A 14,223-nucleotide genomic window follows, 5' to 3' on the forward strand; every position below is an offset into this window, starting at 1 on the left:
AGGCTCCAAAGTTTTGAAAATTTACTATTCGTTGTATTTTTTATTGAAAGGAGTACTAGAAAGTATTTACATTGTATGTATTCAGAAAGGTCAAAATAATTTTTTTAACATTTAAAATTTAAAGTCACAAAAATTAATTTTTCGAAAAATGCAGTTCAACTTTAAAAAAATAAAAAAATAAAGATGGAAACAAGCTTTTCGCAATAACACTCATATCATTTTATTCAGGAAAGTAAAAATTTTATTTTGGTATTAAAAATTAAAAAAAGTCAATATTTTAATTTTTTTACTGTCAGACTCCCCTTAAGAATAAGTTTAAAATGCGAACCCCACAGAATAGGCGAGTGAAGATGCTTAAAAATAACTGCAAATATGCTTGATAAATTCTTGTTCAATGATTTGTAGATTCAAAGAAAAATTTTTATTACTTGATGGAATAATCACGAGCGACGAGCGGAAAAAAATAATGTACCAACATACTAAACTTTAATGTTAAATAGGTATATTACATATGGTTTTCAGGATCATAAAAAAATTTGTCTCAGTCTAAACTGCTCAAAAGTAATACCTGAGATAAAGGAATCCAACTCTTCTTTAGGATCTTTGTCTTCACAGGCATTACAGCCTTTTAGGCGGTGGTTGTGATGAACTGCAGGACTGTGCAGAACGGTTGTTGAAGAAAAAGTTGATTCTTTTCTGAGTCATTGTACGCCGCAAAAATTAAAATACTGTTATAAATTTTCTCCTTAAACCCTAAATGTTTTTCATCACTGCCATTCCACACTACTCACTCACGATACTATAGATAAATAAGTTTATTTTAAACAGTTCTGTAGTACGGCTCACAAAGTTTCTTGGACTTAAAAGCAAGTCGTACAGCTGTTGAATGATGACTGATGTGGAAAGCGCTCTGCACGTCAGGTCGTTACCGTTAGGTAGAAACGAGGCGGGGTGAATGCAAGGGTCTGAAGGTCAGGTAGACAAGGGTGGACAAAAACGGAGCGTAAGCTACTGCAACGAGCGGAATCATTTACTGGTCTTATATCCCACAATAATATTTCCGCTATCAGCACTGTGAAACGTGAATATTTAGAAGAAAACAAGAACAGTTGCCGTATTTATGGTGCCTGTACACTTATCGAAAAGTCTTAATTTATTTTAAGAAAAAGGTAACGCACAGACAAGAAAATCCCACAAAACCACTTAGCATTGCAATGAAGACAATGCCTCTTGTTCATCTGATGCAATGGCCGGGCAAAACCATCACTTTGCCCGGCCATGAAATGTTATGGCCGGGCAGTCGCCTGGGTCGCCCCACCGGTTCCTACGCGCCTGTAGGGGATACGGACTCGGCGGAGACTCTATTCTCTGGGCGTGAAGTTACCCATGTGGAAGAGTGACATATCCCCCTTAGCGCAATCTCTACTAACCCTTGAACATGGCCCACTCTAAGCGTCGGGAACGCTTTAAGGTTTAATACTACGTAATAATGTAAATGAATTTCTGGAACACAAATTAAATAGTAATTGGCATTTCTGAATGGGCTTAGTTTTATGAGTGTATACATGTACATACTTTGTAGGTACTATAAACCATGTGTAAAATTTAAAACATGCAACAGAAAACTAAATTTATGAATAATTTCTTATATAGGTTGATTGTAAGCTATCATATAACACAAATATTTATTGACAAGATAGGACACAAAGATCTCTAGAATTTGTTCTTTAAAAAGCTGTCTGTCAAGAAGTATCTTTGTAAATGGCGAGACAGCTTTTTGAATAACTAGCTTGCAGAGTAAGAAAGCATTCTTATGTTACAAATTTTACAATTTTTTTTATAGAAACATTAAGTAATGAGACAATGTATTCAGATACTAGAGGTAAGATATGAAAGCTTTAAAAAAGGAGTCTTCCAAATTCTGACATTTTCTTCAAGTCTTGTGATGTCTAACTTGGTTGTTTAATTTCATTGTGTCCCCTGTGCTTGATTTTTTTTACCATTTTTTGTTAGATTCTTTAAAGTCTTCAAACCATGATCATGTTTTTTTATGTTGTAATTTTCTTGACAATCATTTATAATTTGTATCTCTTTTTTTTATATAGGTATATGTTTATGTGTCTGTCATTCTCATATTGCCTATTTCATTTCTAAGGTCTCTACTGATCCCTAGGTCTGAGTTTTTTTTGTTTTTGACATGACGTCTAATAAATCGATGAACGCCGGCTGCACGCACGAAAAGTGTCCCGTTACGCACATTGTCCCGTTACGCTCATTGTACGCTTGCGCCGCATCTATCTCTCTTCCACTTGATCGGAACAACCATCGATTTGACTTTTTCGAGGCACATTAAACTTGAAACACTCCCATTCGTTTCCTACTTTTCTTATCATCGTCCTATCCTTAACAGAATAAAACAGATTGGAAGAAGTTAAATAGCAAACATGTATAAAAGTTATAGTTAAAATAATCTCTTTGTTAAAGTAATAAACATATTTGAATCAATGAGTGCAAATAAAAGTAAATTTATCAATTAAATCGTAGATTTCATTTCACTCCTTCTTTGTATCCATACAAAATAGTGATAATTCAATAAAAATGATTCAATTTTATTCATAAAAGTATGCAATCATTTCATCAATGTTTAGTTATGACGTCACGTTAAACTATCGTACGTAAACCGACTTTACAGACAACCAATATTTTTTCCTTTGCAGCCAAACATTGGGCAGTGAAAAAACTCTGATTGATATCATTGTAAAATAGATATCAATTATAATAAAAATTTTAAAGATGAAATTATTTGCCACTGGTGCCATTAGCTCTAGTGAATTTTCATTTTTTACCCACATAGCTTACAGTAATTACAATCTATTACTACTTACGAATTATATATTCAATTTTAATATTATCTAACTCAGAACCTAAATGAAATAATGAAAATACAAAATTTAATAATAATAAAATAATACTAATAAGAGTTTTATGCTTCAGTCATATAAAATAATATTAATAAGAGTTGAATGTTTTAGTCAAAAAATACACCTCTGTAAAAAGATAGGCAACCAAAATAACTCGTACGATTGCCATGTGATGTGTATGACGAACCGAACAAGAAGTTGCAACTACCCAGGTTATTCACTCCATAATCAAGTCTATGTAATGTGTCACTATACTTCTAAAAATTCCTGAATCATCAACTTAGAAATGTTTTAAAATGTCAATTTAGTTATTCTAGAAATGTTTAGTCCTCGACATTTCAGTCTCTGTCATTATAATGTTTGAATAAAACTCAGTTAAAGTTTCAAATAAACTTTATTTTTTTGTGCATAATACAAAGGTATGATGTACGTACTTTAAAAACAACTATGGCAGGCATTTCCGTTACAAAATAGTTTAGAATTTTTTTCTTGGTGTAAAGCTTCTATTGTTCCTGTATAAGACACTGCATAAGGGAAGAAATCCCCCATCGCTTTTACATTTAAAATTACCATATTTTTAACATGAAATTTTAAAAATATTTTAACAACTTAGAGTTATGAATTTAAAGCATACGCATTGTTTGATATTTATTCAAATACCATATTTGAACTGGTTGAATACTAAAGATTAGTTTTAACATTTACTTAAAAAAAAAACCTAATACATTTTTTTTACATATGTAGGTTATGCAATATTAAAAAATAAGCATGCATAGCAACTTGTATTCATTTCAAAATAATACCGCAAAACTAACAGTATTCTTTGGTGGCAGTTTTGGTAGCCATGTAACTTGCTATGTATTTTTTAGATTTAAAAGAATTGCAAAACTAAATTTTTTTACGAGGAGCATTTAGTTGCCTTGAGCTACTATCCTTGTGGACATACATTTATGTAAAGTCAAGTATCAAGCACAAAGATGCTGTGTTCATTGTGAATGACAGTAGGCAAAGCACACTAATAATGCATGAAGGTCACCACGTATTAAGCTGTTTGTGTTCTCAGCTATATACAATATTGATATCAAAATGTATCAAAGTTCACCTCAAGTTAAACAACAACTTGAAATACCCTTCAAGGTTAAATTGGGATGAACCATGTTGTATGAACAGCATACAAGAAACATGCAATCTAGTCACCATTGAATCTGCGTCTCTTTCCAGCATAAATAAGCTATGAAGTGCAGTTTAGACACAGCCTGTTTAAAACCACCAGAGAACACAAACAAACTTATCAATTGCTATGCTGCTATGAAATTTTGTTTGTTCAAAAACTTAAAAGAGTTTCAGAATGATGTATTGCTAAGAGTTAGAATTTTTTTCAATTATTTTAAGTCACTTCTGACTATTTAAGTGTTTTGCAATTCATCACTTTACAATACATGTCCCAAAGAAACATGTAGATAAATATTACAATACATCACAAAGAAACATAATTTACTCCATATTGTTGGCATATTGAAATTTGGATTGAAAAAAAAAAAAACTGACTATTTATTATATAGGTACATAAGAAAATAATATTATACATGTAATAATATAAATTAAACCAGTACGGTACACATGGTATTTGAGTAAATATAGCATAACATTACAGATTTGTAAGTAGTTTTATTCTTATCGTCTACAAAGTTTTATCATATAAAATCACTTATTACAGGTTAAAAGTTCGATAACATAAAAAAATTATCACAACTCACACTTTTATAAATTAGAAGCGTAACCATTAGATAATACAAAAAAAAAAAAGAGAGCACAAGATGTATGGAAATTATTCATCATGTTCATAAAATAATTAGCAATAAAAAGTTTCTTTTTTTATATAAGATATAAGAAAACTGAAAAAAAAGATTTAAGATTTTAAGCATTCAATAAGAGTTCATAAAACCTTACCAATTCTACGACATGTGCAAAACTGTTTTGATAATATTCAAACTTTTAATTTAAACATGTAACTGTTCAATGTTGACATCAGATTTCAACGTACTGATGTAAAGTTACATGTACCTCAAAGCTTTAGAGAATGTTTGACACACAGAAACTAAATTCATGTCAAGAAATTCGGAGTAAAAGTGGTATTTCATCATTTAACATAACCAGTGTTTGGAAATTTTCCACAATTTCATGAGCTCATCAATCTTCATTCATAACAACAATATTTTTTTTAAAAAAGTTTGAATGAAACTGTAAAAACAGACAGCAACAAGTAAAAGAATCATTTTGAATAATAATTTATTTAACAGTCAAACAACTGTGTAGTGGAAAAAAAAATCACTAAAAACTAATTTATGACTACTGTAAAGTCATACTTGCTTACAAAAAGTTTTGTTTACTGATTATATTTGATGAACAGTTTGAGGAGGATAAATAAATACCTTTTTATATAAAGACATTAACAAGCCATTTTTTACAAGTGTAATTAGTGCCAAACAAAAGCAAAATAAAAATATTTTGTCTAAAATGAAAATCCTAACACATTTTCTAGCAACATAAAGAAACCAGCAAAATAATTGCACACTTTTGATATAGTTATAAAAGATTTAAAAACACAATATGTTTATGTTTCCAAACACCTTGCACATAAATTTAATGAATATTTAACTAATTTTAATATGTTAATAAAGATTTTTTCACCTGTGGTGATTACACACAAGAAAATTATTTAATGACAGTAATCACTGTCATTTACATAAAACTACATTCCATCTGCTTACCGAGTCGTGCAAATGCTTTCATACAAAAACATCATATGACAGAACAACAAAAAAGGAATGGTTGTAAGAAATATAATATATTCAGTATTCATATTTCTATTTATATAAAAATATAGTTTTATTTCATTAATAAGGTACATGGTGAATAATAAAGACTGACTTAAAAAATGAAAGGCTGAAATATATGGCCCAACAATTCCTACAAAACTATTATAACACAGCCATTATTAATAAAACATTGCCATACATTCAGCCTTCCACAGTCTTAAATCAAGAAACTTTTTTTTACGGCCTTTATGCACACTCTTGATTTGAACCTTATTATAATTTTTACACAAAATGAATAAAACTTATATAACATTACCTGGGTTGAAATAATTTATCAGTTCGACGAACAAATGTATGACATTTGTCAATTGTTTGGAAAAAAATCATACTAAACCCTTTTTTTTTAACAAAAATAAATTTCTAATTTTAAACTTTTAGTCATTGAAAATATATCTTTATCATCCTGCACAATAAGGCACTTCAGCTATACTTCAGAGTGACTAAAATCTCCATTAGCCAGCTTAAATTTCCATGTAAGTTAAACAGTGAGATAACTGAAGAAAATCCAAGAAATTGGTCCAAACCAAAAGTGCGTTGGTCGTCACGCAGCTTTTACTATACACAATATTAAGAAGTACGCAGTACTCATCTGTTATAAAAATAGAATGCTGGTTTTGTACAGTTGTCATAAAACTAATATCTATTTAAGGTACTTGGTTCATTTTCCTTCGGTCTGAAGACAAAGAGATATGTAAAATGTTACCGATACAAAGCAACAACCACACTCTCCATTTAAATAACATCGATTTGACTCAACACTTTTCTCACGTGAAGACAGTAATGTTAACACATACAAACACTCTAAAAATAATTAGAGCAAATATAACAAAAGGGAAGAAATTCTAAACTAGCTACAAAACATATAGTAAAATATTTCTATATAAAACATCTTAAGACACAAATAACTATTCTAAGTTTCTTCATGTAAAAAACGCACTGCATTGATGACAGAATTATGTAAAAAAAAAAAAAAAACATCCAGGAACACATTTGATCGGCTGTAAAGGCATGTACTCTCTGGTACAAGAAGGTTTTTTAAACCTGTGGTGGCAGATATTTTTAACAAACCTACACTTTGGCTCTAATCAGTAGTTTTTAAGTTGAACAGAAAGTTTCAGCGGCAAATCCGTCCTAATACAAAAGCTACATTTCGAAAACCAAACAGATCGTGAAGAGTCGGGGGGAAAGCACCAACATGAGCTTTTTTATTCGAAAAAAACACCAACAGTTATGCCTTTGAACTCCTTCATTACCACGTGATCCTACAGCCTAGCACATTCTGTTAAAAACACACTAAAGCTATGATCATAAATGCTGCACATTTGACATGTGATAACGTAATTCCTATTCGACTGCAGTAAGTTATAGTGTATGCACATTGACCTGAACCATTTTGAAAACAAACCTCACAAAACGACTCGTCGTCCAGCAACAAAATGTAAATTAATTAAGAGAAAAGGAATAATCACTGAAATGTATTCATAAGTATTTCAAACAGGCTTCTGTTACATTATACACATTAGAAAATTTTATGGGGCTGTTTGAGGGTGACCCTGTTATCACCTTTGAAATGGTATCACTTTTTTTAAAACAATTGATAGCAAATTTATACGCCTTAGTAACTGATAAACCCAAAATGGCCAACTCCAGTCCCACAGACAGCAATGGAAAGCAAATGTAATCAAAAACCATGAAATTACATTCTCTGAATTCGTGAAAATTTATCAATTAGGCAATAATTAAAGAATATGATTCACTTGCTGTGGCAAATTTTGTCTGTGGGATAATAAACAAACTGTGTTATCATATTGTCATATGAGATTTAATTAAATGGTTAGTTCAGTTAAGTGTATAACATTATTTTGCGAAGTCGTGTAGCTGTTTACACTTACACCGGCCATCAGGATGGTTGAATGAAAATAATCTATAATCAATGAGTTTTTGTTCAATTCTAACATGTAGTAAAGATACAAATATCGAGTCTAAATAGTATCTTAGTGCTTCCGAAAATGCAGTAACTACAGGTGCTGTTTTAAATATTAAAAACTAGCCTGACAAACTATTCAACTATACTCTTTCAAATGGCTCACACTAATCACTTAAGCTTCCTGAATACCACCACGCGCATGTGTTCAGCAGGAACAAAAAAAAAGTTATGGCACTATCTCGTGTTACAACCATCACTATCTCATTTCACAACCACACGCACGTTGTTGTCGCTCAGGCAGGCATGGAAACTACACGTAGTGTGCCCTAGGGCAAATGTTACGTTTACTTCAATTCTCAGTTTCGATAAGCCAACGGTGCTTTAGTTTGTGGTGTTCAGTCTTGAAAGCTCAAGCACTTGTTTAATTTTTGCTTGCAATGACCCTCCACTTAGTATATGGAGAATAAAATTGATAGTTTTTGATGATAGTTAACTAAGTAAGTCCCTTCTCTACCTGCACAGAAACAAACCCACCTATCATAAAAAAAATAATTGGAAGAAAAGTGAAATAAATACTTATGTAATACAAAGTAATTGTAAGTTTTACACATTATTGCATTTCAAATATCATCTTTACAATACACCGACAGCTATTCCTTTGTTTGGATTTCATTTACCCGTGAAGGAATGTTCTACGTCCGTCCACGAACTGGATGGGAATGGTGTCAAATTCTCGTCACTAACATCTCGCAGTGGAGTCGCCACATTTTAAGAGTGACATCAAGTTGGCACTACTGTGTGTGTTCCTAGGTTCTGCCTTTCTGCACGAGGCACCAAACCAGGACAGTCTTTTCACCGGCAACATGCTGCCGTGGGACTTACAACGGTGGTCCTCCAGTTACAGTTTTCAAGCCCAATGTCAAAGACGAAGGCTCGTTGTACGGTCCTACAATGATTCCAGTATTCATTTTCAGACCTAAAAAATATTCATAAAAAAATGTCATTGTAGGCCATCTCACTGGCAAAAAAAAATTAATTAAAAACAAAATTTAAAAATTTAATTCCTGGCCATGGCAATTTATACCCAGCAAGCCACTTTGAAAATGCATCTAGGTATGTGCTTTCAACTAACCATCACGAAAATTTTAAACAAAACAAAGACAACACCGCTACAACCAGTAAAACACCGCTGCATTTTTAGTTTTAATTCAAATCATGAGGGGGGGGGGGGGGGGGGAGGAGAGAAAATGAACCAGATAAAATTAAATGCTGTCGTTAAAAGAACAACACCTGAAATTGAAACCTGTTGTTTGTTTCCTGTTGGCTATCACTACTACAACCTCATTATAACTATTTCAGATCTGCCAACCTCATAAAATTGTTCCTCAAAAAAAAAAGCTGGACTTGAAAATTGCAACCCAGCTTGAATCAAAATTGACACTTAACTGTGTATATTTAACTTATATCGAAACAATATCCAACATTTCGATACATGCTAAAATAGGCAAGCTAAGCAAGAAAACCTTAGAAAATTGCAATCTACCCTTGAAACAATTTAGTTGTATAATATATTCACACAATTCCCTGTACAACTTGCTTCTTACAAAATTATTACGTTTGGTTGTGTGCTGACAACTTAAAAACCCATCACAGGCCAAACAAACCTTTTCACACTGCATAACTGCATGTTTGAATGAATTACAATTTTTTTTTTAACTTCTATCATATGGTGAATAATGAACATCAATTTTTCAACTGTACGAATAAAATTTCAAGAGGGCAAACATAATTTAAGATTAACAAAGCACAACGAAACAACAACAATATTTATACAAATTGTTAACAATTTTTTTCCCCCTCTAAATTGTAACATAATTAATTTTATCTTTATGCATAAAAATAACAAGATATCCTTTACAACACACAGTGCCTTGCTTACAAAGCAGGATTTGTTTATTTACAAACAATGAATTCTCTTGACTTAAATGCACTATTAAATTTTTTTTTTAAACATGCAACATTTTTAGCAGGGGTACAAACTCCTAAATATATATTACAATTTTGAGTCTAGCTCATACTAAAAATAGCACCATAACTGGACGGGTGTAGCCAAATTTTCATTAAATTTCAGAAAATATACCTTTTACATCTTGTATATTGTATTCCACTGAAAAAAAAAAAAGGTACCTTGGATGGTACAGGTAATCTATTTATGTCATTTGCATTTTAAAAAAATGTAATGGTAACTGCTGAAAAAGGGTACACAACCCTTTCTGCTATGTCACTGCTTAAGCCGATACATTATCTGCGTTCAATGATAAAAGAAAAACACAAGAGTATTTAAATTTTTCAAACATGCAGCGCTAAAAGCTTCAAACAGCTCCAAAAAACTGCGAGGCCATAAATCATAATTAACTGTAAATAACAACCCAACAGCTCAATAGCTTAAGTATGATAAGCTATGGTACACATGGATGCGTGGACTTGATCCAGAGACACAACAGATGACATCCAAAGATAGATGTTAGTTTTCATTAAACTTAACTGACTGTGCTTAAATTCTACCTTGTACTTTTCTACATCCACATTACAAACAATCATACAAAAATACTGCTACACATCAAATAAAAAAATTGCTAACAAAACCTGTATCGGGAAACGGTGTGACCGTACATTAAGTCATGAAAAATTAGTTCATAACATATTGATGTAACACACATTTTCGTGAATAAATATACCAAAAGAGTTAAAACACAAACAAATAAAGGTGGAAAATTAAGTATCTGAAATAAAATATACGTAACTTTTCAAACAGATAACTTTTTTATATAAAAATAATTATGTACATTGAATCATGTACAATTAATTGTGAAACTACTCTAGGAATTCAAAACACATTCAAGATAAATAACTTTTATTAGGGTACAGAATAACGATATGGCCAAGAAGCCATTGATTGACCAGTAAGGTAAAACAACCCATGCCATTCGTTGTAAATCTCTGCAATGCTTACCATTTATCATATTGACTATATTCTATGACAGCAGCAAAAACTCAAAACAAGTAGCGAAACTATTCTACCTTTTTTCTTTTATGTATTTCAAAATATGCCAAGTATATTTGAAAATTTAATGCAATAATATTTTACAATTATTATGTTTTTAATTTCATATTTTCTGTTGTGAATTGAACCTAAGCAGTAGTGAATCATGGGTTAACGTTCCGATTAAAAATGGTCACCAAATCAAACATTCAGCCCATTTCGAAAAACAAATTAAAAATTGCAATTTTTAATATATTAATGCTTAATTTTCCTTCGAGTTAGTGTGCTGTGACCTTCTCAATGTGCATTGCGTGAAAGCGAAAATAACATTGAGTCACTCTGTCCACAGGCATCGTTGTAGATAAATGCCAAATCATTTTACTTCTGACCAATACTGAGCAACCACCACACACAGACAGGAGACATATACCTGGTACAAATTATCAGCGGAAATACGTTGATTTTTAGCTAAGCCAGCTAGCAATAATGCCAAGTGATATCCACATTTCAATTACTATTTTTAGTGATTTGGAGAGGAGGGGGGGTCAAATACCAATTTTCTCCCTCAAATTCAAATATAGTTGTCAGAGGTTCAAAAATAAAACAAATTTATGAGAAATTAAACATTAAATACAATGTTGAAAAAGTCTACCAATTAAATATTTGGTTCACTGAGTTTCCAGAATCGATACATATCGTAATTATAATTATGTATTTACACATCAAATGTTCTGTATCTTGGGGAATGATAATATGTAGTATTAGGATAGGTATGAAGAAAAAAATATGCCTAGTACATTCAGACCTGCCAGTCTTGAATTTTTGGATATGTTTTCCCCAAAATTATTCTTAGCACTCTAACCTCAAATCTTTCAAATACAAGAGATTCAAGGATTTGATCGGGTCCATATATAAATATATTTTTGTGTCAAAAAATGTTCCCTTAAGGGCTGAAAAAATTCTCCGAGCATTGTAGATGTGGCAAATACAAAAAAATGTATTTAACAGCTTCTCCAGAATTCACAATGTATACATTTTCAACTACACATGAGCTAGTGTTTAAATTTATGAATTTTCCTTCCTCAAGCTTTTTCCTCGAATAGAGAATCTTTCAAATACTGAGGATTTTATTGGCCCGTCCCTCATTTTTACACATGGAATTAATATTAACATTGCTATGATTCATCATTTCCATGCAAATAATGAAAAATGATGGTACAGAGTGTCCACACAAATCTGTAGAAAAATTTTCCTGACTTTTCTTGACAAAAATTACAAAATTACCAGATGAAATTTTTAAAATTATTTATATATTTTGCAATTTCCTGAAAGAAATAAAGACAATCCAGCTTCCCCTATCCCTAAAGCTGTACTAGTAAACAGAACCTTGCCCACGCCATTTTACAGTGTGTACAACTATGCACTAAAATCACCATATGGAAAAATAAATGTGTTCAAAGCCTGGGTGATGCATACCATACCGGAGTATACTTCCTCCTCAAATTACCATCCCTAAGGAATTTCCATGACTTTTCCCGGTTTTAAAGACAATTCCCTGACTTCTGAATTTTCAGAATGTGGACATCCTCTAAGGAAGTATAAAAAAAATTATTACAAATATTTAATCTTTGATAATGGCATTTTTATGTAAATACTGATATATTACCAATCTTATCAAATTGAAGCAAACAATTTTTCTTTTCCTACAAAATTACATGCAAAACTAGGACTTACGGACCCTAGTATTTTCAACATTGCTCACACAACTTATTTCACAGATATTGATAATAACGAAAATACTGGTAGCAATACTAATACATCAGCATATCGCTTATACTGCAGATACTGATATCAAAATCAGTGCACATAGTTCAAAAATTGCCGGTATTAGAAATACATACAATACTATGATATGCAATCTCCTGCTCTAAAATTTCACTGCAGTTGAAATATCAAATAACTATTGTATTGCGACATGATACTTGATACATCCGGATACCACGCAGCCCTAAGCTAACTAAAATGAAGAGCCATCGAGGATTAATTTTAAATATTTTACTACAGCAGTTTCTGGGTTGTAATTTATTTAGCTGGAAAATGCATCAGGCGCAGTTTCAGATAACTGTTTAAGGGGAACGCCTAGTCAAGGGTATGTCTGTGTCAGTGAGGCGGGATGGAAAGTGCGAGGTTCATTTGTGCTTCTAGCACGGTACCGCCTCTAAATGCAAAGCTGTGGACTGGCGTACAGACTTCTCGTTCATCATAGTACCACTATGAGATCTGAGAGTTAACCATAACATTATAATAAAGGTGTAATGTAATGCAAATCCCTTGAGTTCTTTCAAGAATTCATGTCTACAGATTTAGAAACGTGCTTTTTTGCTATTTCATTCTTCTTAAAATACAGTTTAAAAATAAAATACCAAACATAGCTATTCATCCACCTTCTGCATATTTTTTTAATGATTTCTGTGAACAGACACCAATCGGATATCATGAGCAGTTTTTAAACAGCGTTGTTTGTTTTCTGAAACTCTGCACACCGTGTGTGTGCCCGGGTAGACGGGGTCATTAGGTCAACGTTTGTAGACTGGAGTGGTCATTACGCCCATGTGAAATAATTATTTAATCTGGTGGTCACCGACTAGAGGCTGTCAGCAAATATCAGTCGGTAACAAGGGATACAAGCCTGACATGCCAACAATATGGAATAACGACTCTATTGAAATTACAGCAAAAAATAAATGGAACAAATAGAGCCAGGTGGCCACACAAATCTTTTAAATAAAATTTCCCTGACTTCCCCCAACCACAACTTCAAATTTTACCTTTTTTTTATATATATATATAATTTGCCTGTGTTAAAAATTTTATGAAAGAAATCTCTATCCACTTTATTTATTTTAGAAACTTGCACAAGTGTGAAGCTATGCACTGAAACACCATCTGGGGAAAAAAAAAGCTTTCACAGTCTGAGTGATAGCAGATTGAAGCATGCCATTTTCCCCTCAAATTATTATCGCTAGCGAATTTCCAGGAATTTTCCAGGATTTCAAATAAGTTCCCTGACCAGTTCCAACTTCCCTGGCTTTTCCTTGAGTTTTCCTGGCATCGGATAACAGACCTCCTGTATAGGACATCAGAGACTAATAACCCTTAAAGGTGGACCTCAAGCTAGTGAATGTAACTCGGAAAAACCTCCAGATGTCGAATGAAAGAAACAATTAGGTTAAACATTATTTTGGTTCACAACAAACCAAAAGAAGTACACTGTAGCTTTTTGTACCGCATAGCAACAAACAACGTATGCATAAACCCTCACTGTTATCATTGCGTTCATGCAAAGAACAGAGAAAATCCTTATAGTACATAAATATTCCTGACTCCTACTAAAATTGCCTTTCAAAGTCTAAGTTTAGACAAAGTTTACTAATACTGGAAGACATGTGGGCT

This window comes from Bacillus rossius, chromosome 15 (genome assembly GCF_032445375.1).
Source record: "Bacillus rossius redtenbacheri isolate Brsri chromosome 15, Brsri_v3, whole genome shotgun sequence".
Lineage (NCBI taxonomy): Eukaryota > Metazoa > Arthropoda > Insecta > Phasmatodea > Bacillidae > Bacillus > Bacillus rossius.